Here is a 20683-nt window from a genome sequence, read left to right as displayed (position 1 = left end):
TCTTGCCTGCTCTAGTGCTGGACAAATCCCAGGCACGCACGATAGGAAAAGCAATCATGAGACTCACACCTCCAAGTTTACAGTGCAAAACTTTGCCTGTTCAGGTGTTAAGTGCAGGGGTGAGGTGCAAGCCCAGGGGAACCAGGTTTGAAGAGTAAACAGACCTTGAGAATGTGCTTCCTCCTGGGTCCTACGCAAGGAAACCAGACCGGGGAGGAGGGTTCACAGCATTTCCGTCAAAGCCTGCAGTTAACAGCGTCAAGTTGACCCAAATAAATTCACAGATATCTGTTACTCCCTGTGTTTTCACTTCACACCAGTTCTCCACAGATGTGACTCAGCTTTGGGGAAACTTGGCAAGAGGTCTCAGTGAGATTTTTCCTGTGAAGCTATTAGTTTTTTGCCACTTCGTAGAGAGAAGAATACAAAAGTAACCTTGAGGTCTAGGGAGAAGGGGTACCATCATCAGGATGTAACTGATGTGTATTGCCACTGAAACATTTTCTCGTTTCATATTTATTATTTAAAAGCTATGGCAAAGGCACCGTCAATGGAGCAAAATATTTATTGACTTTTGTGAAACATCCCCTGATAGTAGAGTTTTTAAAAAGTGTTATAGCAACTGTTGTGTGAAATTGACTTTTACCTCCTCCAGTATAAGGTGTAATCAGACTATCTTTCGTTGATAGATGTTAATACTTTAACATGGACCTAAATCCAAGCATACCTCTTAAAGTTATATCTTAAAGAAGGGAGTCTAGGCCAGGCATGTTGGTATACGCCTATAATCCCAGTGCTTTGGGAGGCTGAGGAGAGAGGATTGCTTGAGGCCATGAGTTCAAGACTAGCCTGGCCAACATAGTGAGACACTTTCTCAGCAAAAAAAAAAAAAAAAAATTTTAAATAAAAAGAAGGTTGTCTATTAGGTTTTTATCTGTTTAGCAGGAGAGATGAGTCAGTTGAAATTGGAAAACTGTGTGTTCACAAGGCTTGGAAAGATTATCTCAAAATGTAATCCTGGTCCAGGGTGTGGTGGGTGGGGAGCCAAGGCAAATGGAAGCAAAAGCCGTAAATTAAAACAGATTTAAGAGGCTTATCAACCAAATGTAAGTGTAGACCTTGTTTGGATCCTGATTTGAACAAGCCAACTATAAAACAAACAAACACAACATGAGACAATTAGGTGTGAACCCAAAAGTATCTGAGACAGGTTATCAGTTGATTTGCAAAGTTTATTTTGCCAAAATTAAGGACACGCCCATGACACAGCCTCAGGAGGTCCTGAGGACACGTGCCCATGGTGGTCGGGGTACAGCTAGCTTTTATGCATTTAGGGAAACACGATACATACATCAATGCCTGTGAAGATTTGCATTGGTTTGACCTGGAAGAGCAGGACAACTCAAAATAGGGGGGCTTCCAGGTCAGAAGTAGATGTTATTTATTTATTTTTGAGATGGAGTCTTGCTCTGTTGCCTAGGCTGGAGTGCAGTGGTGCAGTCTTGGCTTACTGCAGTCTCTGCCTCCCGAGTTCAAGCAATCCTCCCACCTCAGCCTCCTGAGTAGCTAAGATCACAGGCATGCGCCACCACACCCAGCTAATTTTTGTTTGGTTGTTTGTATTTTTAGTAGAGATGGGGTTTCACCATGTTGGTCAAGCTGGTCTCAAACTCCTGACCTCAAGTGATCCACCCACCTGGGCTTCCAAAGTGCTGGGATTACAGGTGTGAGCCACGATGCCCAGCCTAGATTTTAGAATTTTCTAATTGGCAATGGGTTGAAAGAGTTGTTGTCGATAGAAAGGAATATCTGAGTTATGATAAAGGGTTGTGGAAACCAAGGTTTTATCACGCTGCTGAAGCCTCCACGTAGCGGGCTTCAGAGAGAATAGATCGTAAATGTTTCTTTTCAGACTTAAGCTCTGTTTTGATATTAATGCTGGAGGATATAATGAGACATGTTTGACCCCCCTCTTCCATTATGGCCTGAACTAGTTTTTCGGGTTAACTTTGAAATGCCCTTGGTTGAGAGGAGGGGTCCATTTGGATGGTTGGGGGGGGGCTTAGAATTTTATTTTTGGTTTACATAGGGAAATAAGTACACAGGGATGTTTGACATTAAGGGATTTTAAAAATTTAGATTGTAGTAATGTTAAAAAAAATTTTAAGAGATACTTATTACAGATGAGGTATTTATAGATGAAATGACATGATATCTGAAATTAAAAAAATATATCCCAAAGTGTCAAGGTAGGGGTTAAATGTATGGGGGCAGGAAGGGAGGTTAGAGATGAAATAAATATTGGTCCTGATGATTGTTGAAGATGAGTGATGGATACAGGAGTGATGGTTTCATGATATTACTCTCTGTATTTCTCTTTATTTGAGACAGAGTTTTGCTGTGTTGCCCAGGCTGGAGTAATCATGGCTCACTGCAACCACGATGTCTCTGGATTAAGCAATCCTTCCACCTCAGTCTGCTGAGTAGCTGGAACCACAGTTGTGTGTCACCATTCTGGCTACTTTTTTTCTTTTTTCCAGAGATGGGGTCTCAACCATGCTGCCCAGGCTGGTCTCAAACTCCTGGGCTCAAAGGATCCTCCCACCTCATCCTCCCAAAGTGCTGGGATTACAGACGTGAGTCACTGTGCCCAGCTCTCTCTACTTCTCTGTGTTGAAAATTTTTATTAAGCAAATTTAAAAAGGAAGGACCTAAATGGATGCTTACCTCTGTTAACTTTCTTTGGTAGGGGAGGGAAAAAATAATAAGGGTTTCCTCTCAAGTTGGGCATATAATTTTTACCTTTATTAAATTTATAATCAGACAAATCTCATTCGGCTCTTTGTAATCCTGTGATTCTTTGAGTATACAATTCTGTGAAGTTGTGATCAGTTGACATACTGGTCATAATAATCATTAGCACTAGTCCCAAATTGGGTTAGAGGGGCAGAAAAGGAAGGGACTATTTGCTGACTTTTTATGCCAAGGGAGGAACATGGTCTGAATATTTGCAGTGGGGTGGGGATTGTGGGACAACAGAGTGTTATGCTTCTGCACACTTACATAAATGTGGTCGAGAGAGTACTTATGGTTTGTGTAGTAAAGCTCATTTTAAAGTAACTCTACATCTGTGCTAGTCTGTTTTCAAACTGCTATAAATACTTGAGACTGGGTAATTTATAAAGAAATGAGGTTTAATTGGCTCCTGGCTCTGCAGGCTGTATGGGAAGCACGGCAGCATGAGCTTCTGGGCGGGCCTCAGGGAGCTTACGTTCCTGGCAGAAGGCAACCAGGCTGTGCTCCAACCACCCTGGGCACATGTCAGCACCTCCTGAGGCTGTGTCACTGACGTGCGTCCTTAACTTTGGCAAAATATACTTCCTAAATTGACTGAGATCTGTCTCAGATTTCGGGGGTTCACAGTACCTCATGGGACTTAGACTATTGGATCAATAAAATGAGGTGTCATTTCTTTTATCCGACACTGTGAACTTTCTGATCCATTAGCGCCTTCTCTCCACGGCAGTTTAACTTCATGGAAATTACATATTTGTATACAAATTTCCTCCATTATACTGTGAACCCCCCTTGAGGTTAAGAACCATGCCTTTGTTTGATCTTAAAAATAAAATTGGCATTGGTGGCTTCCAATATGCTAGGTCCTCGGCCATGTCCTTCTTAAGAAAGCTAAGATTTCTATTTCCTTGGAGCTTCCAGTCTAGTTGGGAGACAAACCTTAAGCAAACTCACAAACAGGATTATAAGTTGTAGTAAGTGCCATGAAGCCAATAAAGGAAGAGAATAACAGGAAAAACTAGATGAATTAATAAAGGAAGGCCTTTACTAATTCTGTCTGAGAAAGGACATTTGAACTGAGACTTGGAGGAAGAGGGCCAAACCAGCATGTGAAGAGCTGGGCAAGGGTGATCCAGGCCCAGGGAATGGGGTGTGCAAAGGCCTTGAGGTGGCAGAGGACTGAGGATATTCAAAGAATTCAAAGTAGGCAGGCTGGATGTGGTGGCTTATGCCTATAATCCTAGCACTTTGGGAGGCTAAGGCGGGAGGACTGCTTGAGCTCAGGAGTTTGAGACCAGCCTGGGCAAATGGTGAAACCCCGTCTCTACATACAAAAATACAAAAACTAGACAGGCATGGTGGTGCTCATCTGGTAGTCCCAGCTACTCAGGGGGCTGAAGTGGGAGGATTCATTGAGCTTAAGAGGTTGAGGCTGCAGTGAGCTGTGATCATGCCATTGCACTCCAGCCTGGGTGCCGGAGCACGAACCTGCTTTGGGGGGAAAAAAATAAAGGAGGCAATATGGAACCCATAACCAGTGTTGTGGGAAAGGGAGTTAAAGCAGGAATATAGGAGTAGCATATAGGACGTTCTGGAGAAAAGTTAAGTGTTTTGAATTTTATCCTAAAGGCTAAATATGCCGTGGTTAGGACTGTATAAAGAGACAGTGGTTTTGTCTGGTTTCCCCTAGAAGAAGACCACATCAAAGTAGTCTGTTTGGGAGGTGGTGTAAGGAAGCATCAATAGAAGAGTGGGAAATTGAGGCAAGAGGGGGAAGAAATCCAACAAAGGATGAGTTATAAATCAAGTTATCACTGTGGACAACTGAAGCTTAATCCCTCTGAAGAGCTCTGGGAACCACTTTTGAATGTACCCCTCAAGTTATCCCACTTGAGTTTGAGAGAACTCGGATATTTATTTATTATTTATTTACTATTTATTTTTTTGAGATACAGTTTCACTCTGCTGCCCAGGCTGGAGAGCAGTGGCACAATCTTGGCTCATTGCAAACTCTGCCTCCTGGGTTCAAGTGATTCTTGTGCCTCAACCTCCTGAGCAGCTGGGGTTACAGGCACGTGCCACCATGCCCAGCTAAATTTTGTATTTTTAGTAGAAATGGGGTTTTGCCATGTTGGCCAGGCTGGTCTTGAACTCCTGACCTCAAGTGATCTGCCCATCTCGGCCTCCCACAGTGCTGGGATTACAGGCATGAGTCACTGCACTCATCTAATATTTATTTATTAATTAATTTGTTTATTTTAGAGACAGGGTCTGGCTCTGTTGCCCAGACTACAGTGCAGTGGCATGATCATAGCTAACCTCAGCCTGAAACTCCTGGGCTCAAGTGATCCTTCTGTCTCAGCCTCCCCAATAGCTAGGACCCCAGATGGGCACTGCACCTTGCTAATTTTTTTTTTTTTTTTTTTTTTTTTTTCCAGAGACAGAGTCTTGCTATGTTTCCCAAGCAAATTTCAAACTCTGACCTGAAGTGGTCCTCCCACCTCAGCCTCCCAAAGTCCCTCCCAAAGGGATTACAGGTGTGAGCCACTACAACTGGCCCAGAACTGGAGTATTTATACACCCAATCCTGTAATCCATTGCCTGAGGTCTGGGAGACAAGAAAATGTCTTGTGAGACACAAGCAGGTATTTCTAGCCTGCTGCAAGGGGTAGACAAAACAGCTTCTTTACCAGAGAAAATCTTCTGGCAAAGAAATATGGGTTCTGGTGTTGGAAGTCAGGTTAGTGAATACTGAAGTGGTAAAGGTAAAGATATGTGGCAGATAGTGTCTGCTGCAAACATAATCCAGTTTAGAAGTTAATACTTCTCTTTTATTCTTTCAGTGAACAAACCAGCAGACCAATCAGAGTCCATTTCAGTGGTGCAGGTGAGAGGTATTAGAGACCTGGACAAGGTGGTGGCAGATGAAGATGGAGAGAACAGGTGGGCCTCAGATTTATGTTGGACATAGTATCAATACCTTGGTGATGGTTTGAACATTGGGCATGAGGTAAAAGGGAATTTCAAGAGTGATTTCTGGTTTAAATATTTGGGTGGGCCATGGTGCCATTTACTGAAATCAGGTAACTGGGAGAAGGATGAGTTTGGGTCATGTATTATAAATGACATCAGTTGGCACAGTTGTGTGACTTTCTCCAGCAATGCTGAGTTGGCATAGAGGAGTTGGGTCTCAGATTTCATTCATAAGCAAAGGTTTGTTACGTGCGTGCAGCAGGGGGAGAGGGCAAGGGAGTTGAAGACATCTGCAAGGGAGTGGTTAGAGTAATGGTGGACTAAGGACTCTAAATTCATAGACAGGAAAATGAAAGCAGGAATGAGCAGTTGGTCAGAGAAAAGATGGTGGGATGTAAGCTGGAGGAATAGGGGTGTGTGGTCTTATTAACCTTGGTAGACATAGCTCCTGGCACATAGTAAAAGCTCAATGAATATTTGTAATGAAAATTTGTAATATATATATATATATATATTTTTTTTTTTTTATTTTTTAGAGATAGGATCTCGCTGTGTTGCCCAGGCTGACCTTCTGCCTTATGCACCACCTCACCAAGCTTAACAGGTAATTACTGACCTGAGGGTGGGTGATAGATTGAATAACACATTTCTCCAGTTCTCTAGTTCTTGGATTCAGCAGTCTTTTTGAATGAGTCCATTGTATTTCTCTTCAATTTCTTCCCCTTAAGGATCAGCACACAAGAACTTCTCTGCTTCCAGTCTCCAGTGGGGTATAAATAAGAGTTTCTGATGCCCACTCCTGAAGTTACTCTGTGCTTGTGGGAAGGTGGATCTACTATGGGCTGATCTCTGGATATTTCATTCATTCATTTAGCCATCTATTCATTCATTTATCTGCTCATTAAATAAGTCCTCACTAAGCACCTACTATGTGCCTACCCTCAGGGTTTTGAGGTTTGGAGATAACAAAATGAATGGATGAGTAGATGGCCAAAAAAGTTTTGGTTATTAGGGAGCTACAAATAGCACCTGAGTTTCTGAACGTGAACTTTTTGGCTCTCCGCCCTTCATACACAGTTATATTGAGACTAAAGGAGGGAAAAAAGCTTTTATTCTTTTGCCTGCTGTGTTGTTTTACAATTTTATAAAAATGTACAATGCTCTGAAGAAGCTCAGGCAGAAAGAATTCTTTCTATGGTATCTAAAAATGTACAGATCTATCTCTCTAAGAGCCATGGTGGGGTCAGCAGTTGCACCCCCATAAAGAGTGGGATGCAGAGTTTCACCCCTTTAACGTTTTTAAAGCCACTGAGGTGTTATTTTTTAGAATGGTTTTACCTATTTAAGGGGTAATGCTCACCAACCCTGCTTCAGAATTTGTGCAATCTTCCATGAGAGACACGTCATTTAATTTCTAGGATCAGCCATGTATATTGTTTTCCTAAACTGTCTGCCACCCCCAGGCAATCTGTGAAGAAGAAATCTCTCCTCAGAGTAAAAGAAACCAGGCTTTCAGGTGCTTTTCTGTTGCAGACTGGAGGGGGCAAGTCTCAGAGGGGTTCACTGAGTACCCGGCACGGTGGGGTGCGTAATAGATGCTCAGCAGATTCCTGTTTGACTCATGGATTGAAAAAAATTTCACGAGGGCTGCAATGTGTCCCCAGCGCCTAGTATAGGGCCTCCTTCTTTGTAGGTGCTCCGTGAAAATGTTTATAGAATGAATGCACAAGTGAAGATTACAGGGGAAGACTGAGCTTTGGAAATCCTGAAGTGTACTCTAGGGTTGACTCATTTGATTCCTTGGGAGGAAAAAACAAACTTTTATTCCTCTGTCTACTCTCATTCAACACTGCACACTTCCATGATGAGATGTGTGAGTGGGGCTGGGGTGAGGAGATCCACACACACCAAGCAACACTCCAGCACAGCCCTGCCAGGCGTCCTCTACTTTAGTTCAGTTAGCCACAGATGAAGGGCTCAGTCCCACAAGACTGCTTCCCACCTCACATCCTCACATGCCAATCTCCAATGGTCACCTATACTTCTGTTTTTCTTTTTCTTTCTTTCTTTCTTTTTTTTTTTTTTTGAGACAGGGTTTCATTCTGTAGCCCAGACTGGAGTACAGTGGTGCAATCATGGCTTGCTGTAGTCTTGAACTCCTGGGCTCAAGCGATCCTCCCGCATCAGCCTCTCAAGTAGCTGGGACTACAGGCATACGCCACCAGGCCCAGCTAATTTTTGTACTTTTTGTAGAGATGGGGTTTTGCCATGTTGCCCAGGCTGGTCTTGAACTCCTGGGTTCAAGTGATCCTCTCACCTTGGCCTCCCAAAGGGCTGGGATTACACGCATTAACCACCAGGCGGGGCCATCACCTGTACTTCTGAACTGCTGACTGTAAATCATGGTTCTCCTTATCCCTCTTTGGGTTTGATTACTTTGCTAGGATGGCTTACAAAACTGAGGAAAACTCGTTTATCACTTTATTATAAAGGATATTACAGCCTGAGTGAGGTGGTTCACGCCTGTAATCCCAGCACTTTGGGAGGCCAAGGCGGGCGGATCACCTGAGGTCAGGAGTTCAAGACCTGCCTGGCCAACATGATGAAACCCCGTCTTTACTAAAAATATAAACAAAAAATTAGCCAGGCGTGGTGGTGGGTGCCTGTAATCCCAGTCACTCAGGAGGCTGAGGCAGGAGAATTGCTTGAACCCGGGAGGTAGAGGTTGCAGCAGCAAGCCAAGATTGCTCCACTGCACTCTAGCCCGGATGGAAGAGTCACATAGGTGTGTGAGAAGGAGCATGGAGCTTCCGTGCCCTCGGGCTCCACTCTCCAACCATGTCCACAAGCTCCACAAACCTAAAGCTTTCAAATCTTATTGTATAACAGGTTTTATAGAACTTTACCTCCAGCTTCTTCTCCTCTCTTTCCCAGAGATCTGTGGATGGAGCTGCAAGTTCCAGCCCTTTGATCACTTGGTCATTCTGGTGACAGATCCCATCCTGAGGCTCTCCAGGGGCCCTACCCTAAGTCACCTCATTAGCATAAACTCAGTTGTGGTCCAAAGGGGCTTATTATGAATAGCAAAATCTACTCCTGTAACTCAGGAAATTATTCCAAGAGTTTTAGGAGCACCAAATACATTCGATATTATACCAGAATTCCCCTCTGGCTCTGAACAGCAATATGAAATGATTTTAGATTATTTTTGCTTGTGTTCTGCATCCTTTTGGGAAGAAAGGGAAGAGGTTAGGAGGCAGTCCTCCTTAGCCAGTACACCAATCTGACCTGCTCCTCCGTCTGAAATGGGAAAAGTTCCCTCGTCCCCCTCACAGAGCCTGCCATGGGGGTGTGACTCGCTTCTTCAGTGCCCTGCTGCTCAAACCTCTAGGGGGAGCAGGCAGAGGAGCGGGTTATGGGGCTGTGACCCCAGGGCAGCCTCTAGGGGGAAGGTTTACAGCTCCTGAAGCCCCAATGGGGCGTGCGTTACAGTGTGCTCTTTTAGTTTTGCTATCTGTAGGCGGCTTGTGTTAACCAGCTCAATTAGACCCTCTGCTTTATTGCAAGGACAGAGGGCTTTTCGTCTTGGGGTTCTTGCCTCAGTAGATCAGAAAAATTGGATCACACGTGGGCACAGTCAAGTGTTTTGAATTTTATCCTACATACAAAAATACATGGAGAATGAGTGCAAGGTTTTATTGAATGGTGGAAGTAGCTCTCAGCAGATGGATGGGGAGCCAGAAGGGAGACAGAGTGGGAAGCTGGTTTTCCGTGGAGTCTGCTGCTCAGTAGCCAGACTCGACTCCAACCACCCCAGCCTTGGCTTCTGTGTTGTTCCGCCAGTGGATGACCTGCCAGGGTCTGCTGGTGCCTGCCAGTGTGTTCTGCCGGTGTGCTCCTCTTGACGTACAGCTGCTTGTGTCTCTGCCCACTAGGGTCTTGGGGTTTTTATAGGCACAGAATGGGGGGCATGGCGGGCCAGGGTCATCTTGGAAAATGCAACATTTGGGTGCAAAAACAGGAGCGCCTGTCCTCACCTAGGTGCGTGGACACAGACCCGAGGGTGGATCCCTCGCCAGGGACCCCACCCTTCTCCTCCCAGCACTTCCCTGCCCTCACTCCTGTATCACTTCTTCATTCTCTACCTTGTGGAATGTGCCGCTTCAACCATCACTGAAGTAAAAACCTCCGGTTTAATTGTTACTCCTTTCCCTCATGCAAGAGTGCCATGACCTACTACAGAGGGGCAGCTGTAAGGAGAGTGAGTACCAGAAAGTCAGGAGTATGGTTTGTGGGAAGAGGAAGAAGATTAGGGAAAAAGAAGAGCATCATTTTATTTTTTTCTTTCTTTTTTTTTTTTGAACCAGAGTCTTGCTCTGTCACCCAGGCTGGAGAGCAGTAGTACGATCTCTGCTTACTGCAACCTCTGCCTCCTGGGTTCAAGTGATTCTGGCACCTCAGCCTCCCGAGTAGCTGGGATTATAGGCGTGTACCATGATGCCAGGCTAATATTTGTATTTTTATTAGAGACAGAGTTTCACCATGTTTAGCTAGGCTGGTCTTGAACTCCTGACCTAAAGTGATCTGCCCACCTTAGCCTCCTAAAGTGTTGGGATTATGGGCATGAGCCACCATGCCTGGCCATTTTTTTTCTTTATTATCTGTATATTACAGAGATGGAATCTTGCCACATTGCTCAGGCTGGTCTTGAACTCCTGGGTGCAAGCCATCCTCCCACCTTGGCCTCCCAAAGTGCTGGGAATCCAGGCATGAGCCACCATGCCCAGTAAAGAGCATTATTTCCTGAGCCTTTCAGACAACCTCCGCTGTTACATGCAGCTTGATTTGTCTTGACTCATGTTGGGGGAGGGCTTGCTTACCACTCACAATGTTGCTTCCATGTAGCAGGGCCTATTACAGTAATCTTCGGGACTTTCCGTATCCTTTGACTCACCCCTCCCAGGAGAAGATGGATGACTTAATAGAACGATGAGTTTCGTAGAGGGAAGTGTTGTGTGGCTCTCTTTCTCCCTCTCATGGGACTGGCCAGCAAGCAGAGAGCCCCAATCATGCTTCGCTCCAGCACCACTTACCTTTGCGGGGACCTGCAGGCCTCCAAAGCTGCCTGTGACTGGGTGGGTGAGTCTGCCTGATTCTGGGATATAGTATTAGAAAGCTCACTCTCGCTGTACACCTACAGCCTATCTCCCCACCCAGCCTTTATGAGTAATACGGGTGGCGTCTCATCTCCATCTGCCTGACTCTTCTGACTGTCTTAATTGGTTCCAAGTTTGGGTAGAAAAGGGACTTCTTCAAATCTCAACAGCTGAAGTCTGGTGCTTGAGTAGGAGTAGGGGCTGATCTGGCTGAACAGGCCAGGAGGAAACAGACTACATTTCCTTGGCTCAGCCGTTACGCAGTTTGCACTGGACAAATCCCATTTTCTTCATGTGCCTGCCTTGAGGACTGCCAAGCATTCCCTGCCAGTTGCTGCTCTCTTCCCTCCATGGGAGGTTAGCCTTTGCTGCTGCTGCAGCTGCAGACCTTTCTGCCAGCATCTTCTGCTTGACTAACACCATAGATGGGGAAGGAGACTTCAGGAGCAAAGAACTAGAAGAGTGGGCAGAGGCTGGGCATGGTGGCTCACACCTATAATCCCAGCACTTTGGGAGGCCAAGACAGGAGGATTGTTTAAGATCTGAAATTCAAGACCAGCCTGTGCAACCTAGTGTGACCCCTGTCTCTACAAAAAGTACAAAAATTATCTGGGCGTGTTGGTGCACACTTATAGTCCTAGCTACTCAGGAAGCTGAATGAGGCAGGAGGATTGCTTGAGCCCAGGAAGTTGAGGCTGCCGTGAGCTATGATCATGCCACTGTGCTCCAGCCTGGGCAATACAGCAAGACCCTGTCTCAAAAAAAAATTCAATGTCAAAAGAGACGAGGATGGGACTGTTTTTACATTTCTACTGTCCTTATGGTTTGGACAAATCCCTCTTCCAACTTGGGATCTAATTTCCTTGGAAAGAGAATATATGGAAAGCAAGAAGTTAAGGACCAGGGTCCTTTTTCTGACCACATTGCTGGCTGTGTGACCTGGAGCACCACCTTCCTTTCTCTGCCTGAGATTCACTGCATATTAAGTACAGGCTGTGGCTGTGCTACATCAGTTCCTCTTAGTTTTATAGATGTACTCTCTCATTAGAGTGCACAATCTGTATTGAGTATGCACTGTGTGTTTGGCACTCTGTTGGTGCTATGAGGGACACAGGCGTGAGCTCTTCACAATTGCCTGGCATCTCTGACAAGGGATGTCAGCTGCAAGCTTCGGAGAAGCTGCTCCCTAAGAATGGGACAGATAAAGTACTACGGAGTTTTGATAAACGAGAACTGATCTCTAAAACTTTCTATTTAAGTCATTAAGCATTTACCAGACAAATTTCTTCAGGGGAGGGCCCCATACGACTCCTGTTTGGTTCTTACCTTGCCTATCCCAGGGAAGACAGTGGATATGTATTGACAGTGTTGGCACCCATTATTTACAAAACACTGTACTTAAATTGTAGTTAGGCAGGGACATGTATAGAGAAGGTTTTGTGCCACCACAACCCTGTGATAGAAAGATCTGACTTAAGATTCTTAAATTGTGTTTCTTAAGCATTTACCTTGGTCCTCTTTTCTTTTTTTTTTTTTTTTTTTTTTTTTTTTTGAGGCGGAGTCTCGCTCTGTCGCCCAGGCTGGAGTGCAGTGGCCGGATCTCAGCTCACTGCAAGCTCCACCTCCCGGGTTTACGCCATTCTCCTGCCTCAGCCTCCCGAGTAGCTGGGACTACAGGCGCCCGCCACCTCGCCCAGCTAGTTTTTGTATTTTTAGTAGAGACGGGGTTTCACCGTGTTAGCCAGGATGGTCTCGATCTCCTGACCTCGCGATCCGCCCGTCTCGGCCTCCCAAAGTGCTGGGATTACAGGCTTGAGCCACCGCGCCCGGCCTGGTCCTCTTTTCTTCTCTTTTCTCCTCTCCTCTCTTCTCCTCTCCTCTCCTTTTCTTTTCTTTCTTTATTTTTCTTTCTTTCTCTTTTTCTGGCTTCTCCTCATGTGAGCTTTTTCTCTCCCTCCAAAACCATTCAGATGGCTACGTCTAATGGGCCTGTCATCCTCTTGCTGGAAACATAGCACTTTGCAAAACTTGTTTTTTTTTTTTTTTTTTTTTTGAGACGGAGTCTTGCTCTTTCGCCCGGGCTGGAGTGCAGTGGCTGGATCTCAGCTCACTGCAAGCTCCGCCTCCCGGGTTTACGCCATTCTCCTGCCTCAGCCTCCGGAGTAGCTGGGACTACAGGCGCCCGCCACCTCGCCCGGCTAGTTTTTTGTATTTTTAGTAGAGACGGGGTTTCACCGTGTTAGCCAGGATGGTCTCGATCTCCTGACCTCGTGATCCGCCCGTCTCGGCCTCCCAAAGTGCTGGGATTACAGGCTTGAGCCACCGTGCCCGGCAAAACTTGTTTTGTATTACATTCCCTTAAATGTCCACATGTGGCACATGAGCAGGAGGGCAGTGACATCCACAGAAGGCCTTAAGGTTGGAAAGGATGGTCTTCAAGTGTGAAGTGCCAAGTGAACAGCAGGGAGCTCTGCCCCAACTCTTGCCATGAGTGGATGGGGACTCCTGAGGGGAAGGCAAAATGGCTCTTGGTCTCTGGTGCATGCATTAGGCTCTGAGCAACAGTTATTCCTACTATTGTTATTAATAATTTTTTTTTTTTTTTGAGACAGAGTTTTCCTCTTTTTGCCCAGGTTGGAGTGCAATGGTGCGATCTCAGCTCACTGTAACTTCCACCTCCTAGGTTCAAACCATTCTCCTGCCTCAACCTCCTGAGTAGCTGGGATTACAGGTGCCTGCCACCACGCCCAGCTAATTTTTTTGTATGTTTAGTAGAGACAGGGTTTCACCATGTTGGCCAGGTTGGTCTCAAACTCCTGACCTCTGGTGATCTGCCCACCACGGCCTCCCGAAGTGCTGGGATTACAAGCATGAATCACCGTGCCCGGCTATTATTATTAATAATTACAACTACTCATTTAGTCTTCACAAGCAAATTTCCAAGGTAGGAATTATTGTGACCTACAATTTACAAAGGAAGAGACATGCCATTTGACTAAGGTTATCCCTATTGACTAGATATATTCCTAGTAAAAAGCAAAACCAGGGTTCAAATCAGACTCCAAAGTTCTTACACCTTTGCTGAATGAACGATTTAGTGAGTACATGACTGGTGATATCAGAGTGGTGAGCACAAGCTGAATTTTCACCAGGAGTTGATGTAATTGTTGAGAATCTGAAACTTTTATGCCTTTCCCCAAGTATTCAAGTATTGGCATGATTTATTATCTAAATTCCAGGTAAGTTATTTGACAGGTATAGGCCACAGGAATCCGTTAATTTCACAAGGTCTTTTTTTTTTTTTTTGAGACAGTCTTGTTCTGTTGCCCAGGCTGGAGTGCAATGGCACTATCTTGGCTCACTGCAACCTCTGCCTCCCAGGTTCAAGTGATTCTTATGCCTCAGCCTTCTGAGTAGCTGGGATTACAGGTGCATGCCACCATGTCCAGCTATTTTTTTTAATTTTAATTTTCATTTTTAGTAGAGATGGGGTTTCACCCTGTTAACCAGGGTGGTCTTGCACTCCTGACCTCAAGTCATCCACCCGCCTCGGCCTCCCAAAGTGCTGGGATTACAGGTGTGAGCCACTATGCCTGGCCTGTTTGTTTGTTTTTTTGCCTTGTTTTGAGACAGGGCCTTATTCTGTTATTCTTAGGCTGTGTGCATTGGCACCATCATAGCTCACTGCAGCCTCGAACTCCTGGGTTTAAGTGATCCTCCTGCCCCAGCCTCTGGAGTAGCTGGAACCGTAGGCGCATACCACATGCCCAGCTTGTTATTGATGTTTCTGATAATCTAGGCAGCTAAAATTTGTATCACCCTTAAGAACTTACAGACAGGACTATAGGATGTGAGAAGGTATTAGTATGGTCATTTACAGAGGCTCTGAGAGTCTAGGCCTTCTGGCCTGGCCTGTTGACTCCAATCTCAGTGTTATTTCACAGCCCCAGAGTGTCAAGATAACAAGAAGCTTCTCCTCCCTTCCCTCCATCCTCATAAGTCATCTGCCTTGGAGGACCTAAAGCCTTGGATTTTCCAGACTATTCCACCGCTTCTTGGAGATAAGCTCATGCGAATTGCCTTGAAACACACACATGGTGATTTTTGTGCTAGATACTTACTTTTTGGTATTTCCTGCTGGAGCTCCACTTGGGTGGAGTTCCCTTTGGAAGTGCCAGAGTTTTCCTGTTTGTGCGGTTGATTTTCAAAACCTCAAATAAACTCTGTTATGTGTTCAGAATAATAACAACTCAACAACTATTAAGCACCTACTACGAGCCTGGCACTGTTCTAGCAGCTGGGGATATAACAGTGACCTCAGCCGACCCTGCTTTCAGAGAGCTCTCAGTCTGGTCTGGGACACAGATTAGTAAACAGGCATTTGGCTTCCACGTGGTAAATGCCATGAAGGACAAAGTCCAGGGTGTTGGGGATGGGAGGTGGGGTGTAAATAGCAGGCAGCCAACCCGATCTCAGAAGTGACAGGGCTTGAAGAGGGGAGAGGGGAGTGTGGTATACCAGGAGAGACTGTCCAGAGCCAGGGACAGCTAAACTGCATGCTAGATATAAGAAACTATTTCTTGCAGAATCTGTTCTCAATTATCTGCAAGTAGATTGTTCCAGCAACTTGCAAGAAAATTTTTTCAAGCCTCTTTACAACGGCTTGAGCATCTCAACTTCCTTTATTTACGCTACACGTTAATGCAGAGGCATCCAATCTAATGTAGGTGGAGGCACCAAACTGGAGAGCCTGCTTGAAGGAAGGTTTGGGATTAGGCAAATCATTGCATTTCCTGCTTGGGAAAAGGAGAAAGAAGAAGTGAAGTTAGGCAAGATACGCAAAGTGCTTCCTAGATACAAGTAGTTCAGGTCTTTATAGGAAACTTTATTATTTCATTTGAAGTGTCTTTTTGGGATGTCAAGCAGGCACATCTCTGTTTAAATTCCATAAAGCAGCAAAACGCATTCCAGGGCCACCAGATGTAAATGACTTGTGCATTATTCTCTTTTTAGATTTTCCTTGCCATTGTTCCCCTGCACTAGTACACATGATAAAGACCAACTTCTTGCCAAAAGAAAAAACAGGGAGTGGGGATGGGGAACAACACAAAGGCTTCTGTGTGTCCGGTCTGTGCTGTTTCTTGGATCTACTTTTGACCTCTTGGTCAGGCAATAAAATGCCTATTTGTTTAATTTTAAAACCAACTTTATTGAGGTATAATTTACATACGATAAGCGCACCCATTTCAAGCATACAGTTCTATGAATGTTGCCCAATGTGTACACCACTGTAAACAACTCCATAACCAAGACAGACGTTTTCCTTCTTTTTTTTTTTTTTTTTGAGGTAGAATCTCGTTCTATAGCCCAGGCTGGAGTGCAATGGCGCCATCTTGGCTCACTGCAACCTCCACCTCCTGGGTTCAAGTGATTTTCCTGCCTCAGCCTCCTGAGTAGCTGGGATTATAGGCACCCGCCACCACACCTGGCTAATTTTTGTACTTTTAGTAGAGATGGGGTTTCACCATGTTAGGCTGGTCTCGAACTCCTGACCTTGTGATCCACCTGCCTCGGCCTCCCAAAGTGTTGGGATTACAGGCGTGAGCCACCATGCCCGGCCAATGCTGACATTTTCAACTTCCAAAAGTTCTTTGGTACCTTTTGCAGTTGCCCCCACCCCAGCCCCAGGCACCACTGACCTGCTTTCTGTCACCATAGATTAATTTTGGCTGTTCTAGAATTTCCAATAAATGGAATCATACCATGAGTATTCTTTTGTTTTCGAGATTCATCCTTGTTGTTGTAGGTATCAGAGTTCATTCCTTTTTATTTAAAATGCAGGTTTTTGAAGTAGCAAACCAATTGCTCAGCAAGATGAGCAGACCTAGGAAGTCCCTCTGGTCTAAAAATTCTATCAACTTACACAGGAAATGAAGGCCTGAGAATTACATCAGGTTAGTACAGATCACATTGAAGAAGCAGCCGAGCACATGAATTTCCGAGCTCCGGGAGCCCGGGAGGAAAGGGAGAGATGAAGCCCCAGTGAATGATAGACGATATTATAGAGGATGACAGGGCTATTTGTTCAGTTCTGTTATGAGCTCAGCAAAATGTGACAATCCTGGGAAATATAAATATATATTGCTATATTTATATGTGTGTTTGTCTCGGGAGGCCTGGCAGGGAGTGGTGGGTGGAAGGGTGGGTTTCCTGGAGGATTTGAGTAGGCAGAGATAACTGGGCAGAGCAGAGTCTGTGTCAGGCTACATTGATACATATTCAATAAATAAACATTACAATGAGAGCTAATATTGCTTGAGCACTTATTATGAGTCAGGCACTGTGCTCTGTTCCTTACATGCATTGTTTCATTGCATCTGTACCTCCCTATGTTCCTATGTAACCAGCGCCTCAGTGCCCTGCCCACACCCTCTTGTGTGCTCTTGCATAGTCCTGTATACCCTCATTACTTTGTGCTGTGCACCCAGCAGCCGGCACCATGGCTCTGTGTTGGAGGATGGTCCTTGAGCTACTAGAACTGCTTTGCTTCTCAGTCTAGAGAGCAGAAGTGCCTGGGACGTCACCTGTGACTACCAGGTACGGTGGGACAGACGTTGCCAGCTCCCCATGTGACCTCTCCTGTCTCCGGCACGCCTCTGCGTGGACTTTATTCAGTTGTCAACCTTGCTTGGAGGCCTCTCTTCCTTTCCTAGTCCCACTCTCTACCTCCTCTACCAGTTTCCCTTAAGGATACTTTTTGTTTTTTTCTCTGTTACCCAGACTAGAGTGCAGTGGTGCCATCTTGGCTCACTGCAACCTCTGCTTCCCAGGTTCAATGTGGGGACATTTCTTTTTTTTGTTTTGGTTTTTGAGACAGAGTCTCACCCTGTCGCCCAGGCTGGAGTGCAATGGCACGATCTCAATTCACAGCAATCCCTGCCTCCCGGGTTTAAGCCATTCTCCTGCCTCAGCTCCTGGGTAGCTGGGACTACAGGTGCCCCCCACCATGCCCGACTAATTTTTTGTATTTTTAGCAGAGATGGGGTTTCACCGCGTTAGCCAGGATGGGCTTGATCTCCTGACCTCGTGATCCGCCTGCCTCGTCCTCCCTAAGTGCTGGGATTACATGCGTAAGTCACCATGCCCGGCCCTGGGGGACACTTTTTTATAAATCACCTAATCTTGAGTCCTTATCTTGGGGCCTACTTCTAGGGACTCCACACTTGGACAAGGTATTATTATTATTATTATTTTTTGAGACGGAGTCTTGCTCTGTTGCCCGGGCTGGAGTGCAGTGGCCTGATCTCGGCTCACTGCAAGCTCCGCCTCCCAGATTTACGCCATTCTCCTGCCTCAGCCTCCCATGTAGCTGGGACTACAGGCACCCGCCACCTCACCCAGCTAGTTTTTTGTATTTTTTAGTAGAGACGGGGTTTCACCGTGTTAGCCAGGATGGTCTCGATCTTCTCACCTCGTGATCCGCCCGTCTCGGCCTCCCAAAGTGCTGGGATTACAGGCTTGAGCCACCGTGCCCGGCCTGGACAAGGTATTGTTAGTACAGTCATTTTGCAAATGAGGAAACTAAGGCTGTTGCACACACATGCATCTCCATAACTCCTGCTCAGCCTCCAGATAAGTTTTCTCAGGCAGCCTTCTCCAATCCATTTGTCTAGGTAATGTTCCTTGCTTATGTTCTACTTTTTCTCTTTTTCTATTTTATTATTATTTTTGAGACAGGGTCTTACTCTGTCACCCAGGCTGAAGGGCAGTAGCATGATTATAACTCAGCTATAATGCAGCTAAGTTGAGATGGAGTCTTGCTCTGTTGCCCAGGCTGGAATGCACGTGGCATAATCTCGGCTCACTGCAAACTCCACCTTCTGGGTTCAAGCAATTCCCCTGCCTCAGCCTCACAAGTAGCTGGGATTACTGGTGCCTGCCATCATACCTGGCAAATTTTTGTATTTTTAGTAGAGACAGGGTTTCACCATGTTGGCCAGGCTGGTCTTGAACTCCTGACCTCAGTTGATCTGCCCGCCTTGGCCTCCCAAAGTGCTGGAATTACAGGCATGAGCCACTGTGCCTGGCGTATCATGCAGCTTTGAACTCCTGGTCTCAATCCTCCTGCTTCAGCCTCTTAAGTAGCTGGGACTACAGGCATGTGCCATCATGCTTGGCTAATTAAATTTTTTTTAATTTTTTTGTAGAGGCAGAGTCTCCCTTTGTTGACCCGGCTGATCTTAAGTTCCTGGGCTCTAAGTGACCCTCTCTCCTTGCCCTCCAGAATTGCTGGGATTACAGGCATGGGCCAGGAAACCCGGCTACCCTGCTTATGTTCTCAGATTATTCCTTGCTTCCCTTTATCTTGGTGCTAGATTTACAGTGATCTGGGTGATTATCCTATCAATGACCATCTCCCCTACTAGACTGCTGGCTCTGGAAGGCCAGGATCCATGTCTTTTGCTCTTAGCTATATCTCTAGCACCCTGGCGTAGTTTGTAGAACATAGTAATTGCTCAGTAAATGTTGACCGAACGAATGATCTAAAATTTCTCCAGTTTCCTCACAGGTGCCCATCTGGCCTCCTGGATGAATACTTTTCAGCGTCTGCTGAGAAATGAGCCGGAAATGCACAGTATAAAACCCCTGAGAGGGACACAAGGTCTCCCCCCTACTGCCAGTCTTCTGGGGGGTGTTTACAGAAATGCAATATCCAGGGCAATGTGACAGTATTTAGCTCCAGAGGACCAAAATTAAGCAACTAGAAGCTGATTCTAGAGGGTGGGCCTTGAAAATTGTGTAGAATTTGAATGGATGATTAGGAGGAAATCTGAAAAACCTGTTAATGAAATACTATGTGATTTAAATACACACACATTCTGAATTAAATACACATTCGTGGATCCCTGTTCTTCTCAACAAAAGTACACCGAGTCCCCAGTTCTCATTAGGAAGCTGATAAATATCTATTTCCTTCTATTCCTGCCACAGTAACTCCCCAGCTATATAAAATTTACAAACTGCTTTGGAAGCGTTTGTGGAAAAAAGTGCCAGAGCTCTGTATGAGATTATTGAAATAAATGCCGATTGAGAGATTTCCCAGGTGGATAGTTAAAACAGACGTGGGCACATATGTACACTCACACCCCCCACACAGGATACTTTAGGCTGTGATCAGTGGAGATAAATTTTCCAACCTGACAGTTGACTGTAAATCAATCAGTGTGTTTTAATAGTCACCAGATTTCTGCTCCTGTTTGCTGCTGTCTCAGGCAATCGTTCACCTGCTGGGACACAGGACCTCAAGGAGCTTGGCTTTTTGTCATCACTGCACATGGAGACATGGTGCTTAGCAGCAAGGTAAATGTTGTCATACAGTGTATGTGAGAGGCAAGTATAAGTAAGTCAGGACATCTTTAGAAAATTTTATCTCTGAATCCCCACTTTCCTTACCAATAGACTAATAGGAAATCATGAATTTCTCAGGTTTTTACCAAATTAAAACAAAGACTGGGCACAGTGACTCACGCCTGTAATCCCAGCACTTTGGGAGGCGGAGGCGGGTGGATCATGAGGCCAGGAGATCGAGACCATCCTGGCTAACAAGGTGAAACCCTGTCTCTACTAAAAATACAAAAAATTATCCGGGCGTGGTGGTGGATGCCTGTAGTACCAGCTACTCGGGAGGCTGAGGCAGGAGAATGGCGTGAACCCGGGAGGTGGAGCTTGCAGCGAGCCAAGATTGTACCACTGCACTC

Source organism: Trachypithecus francoisi, unplaced genomic scaffold, assembly GCF_009764315.1.
Source record: "Trachypithecus francoisi isolate TF-2019V2 unplaced genomic scaffold, Tfra_2.0 Lachesis_group16, whole genome shotgun sequence".
Classification (NCBI taxonomy): domain Eukaryota; kingdom Metazoa; phylum Chordata; class Mammalia; order Primates; family Cercopithecidae; genus Trachypithecus; species Trachypithecus francoisi.
Note: the sequence above shows the minus strand (reverse complement) of the source record.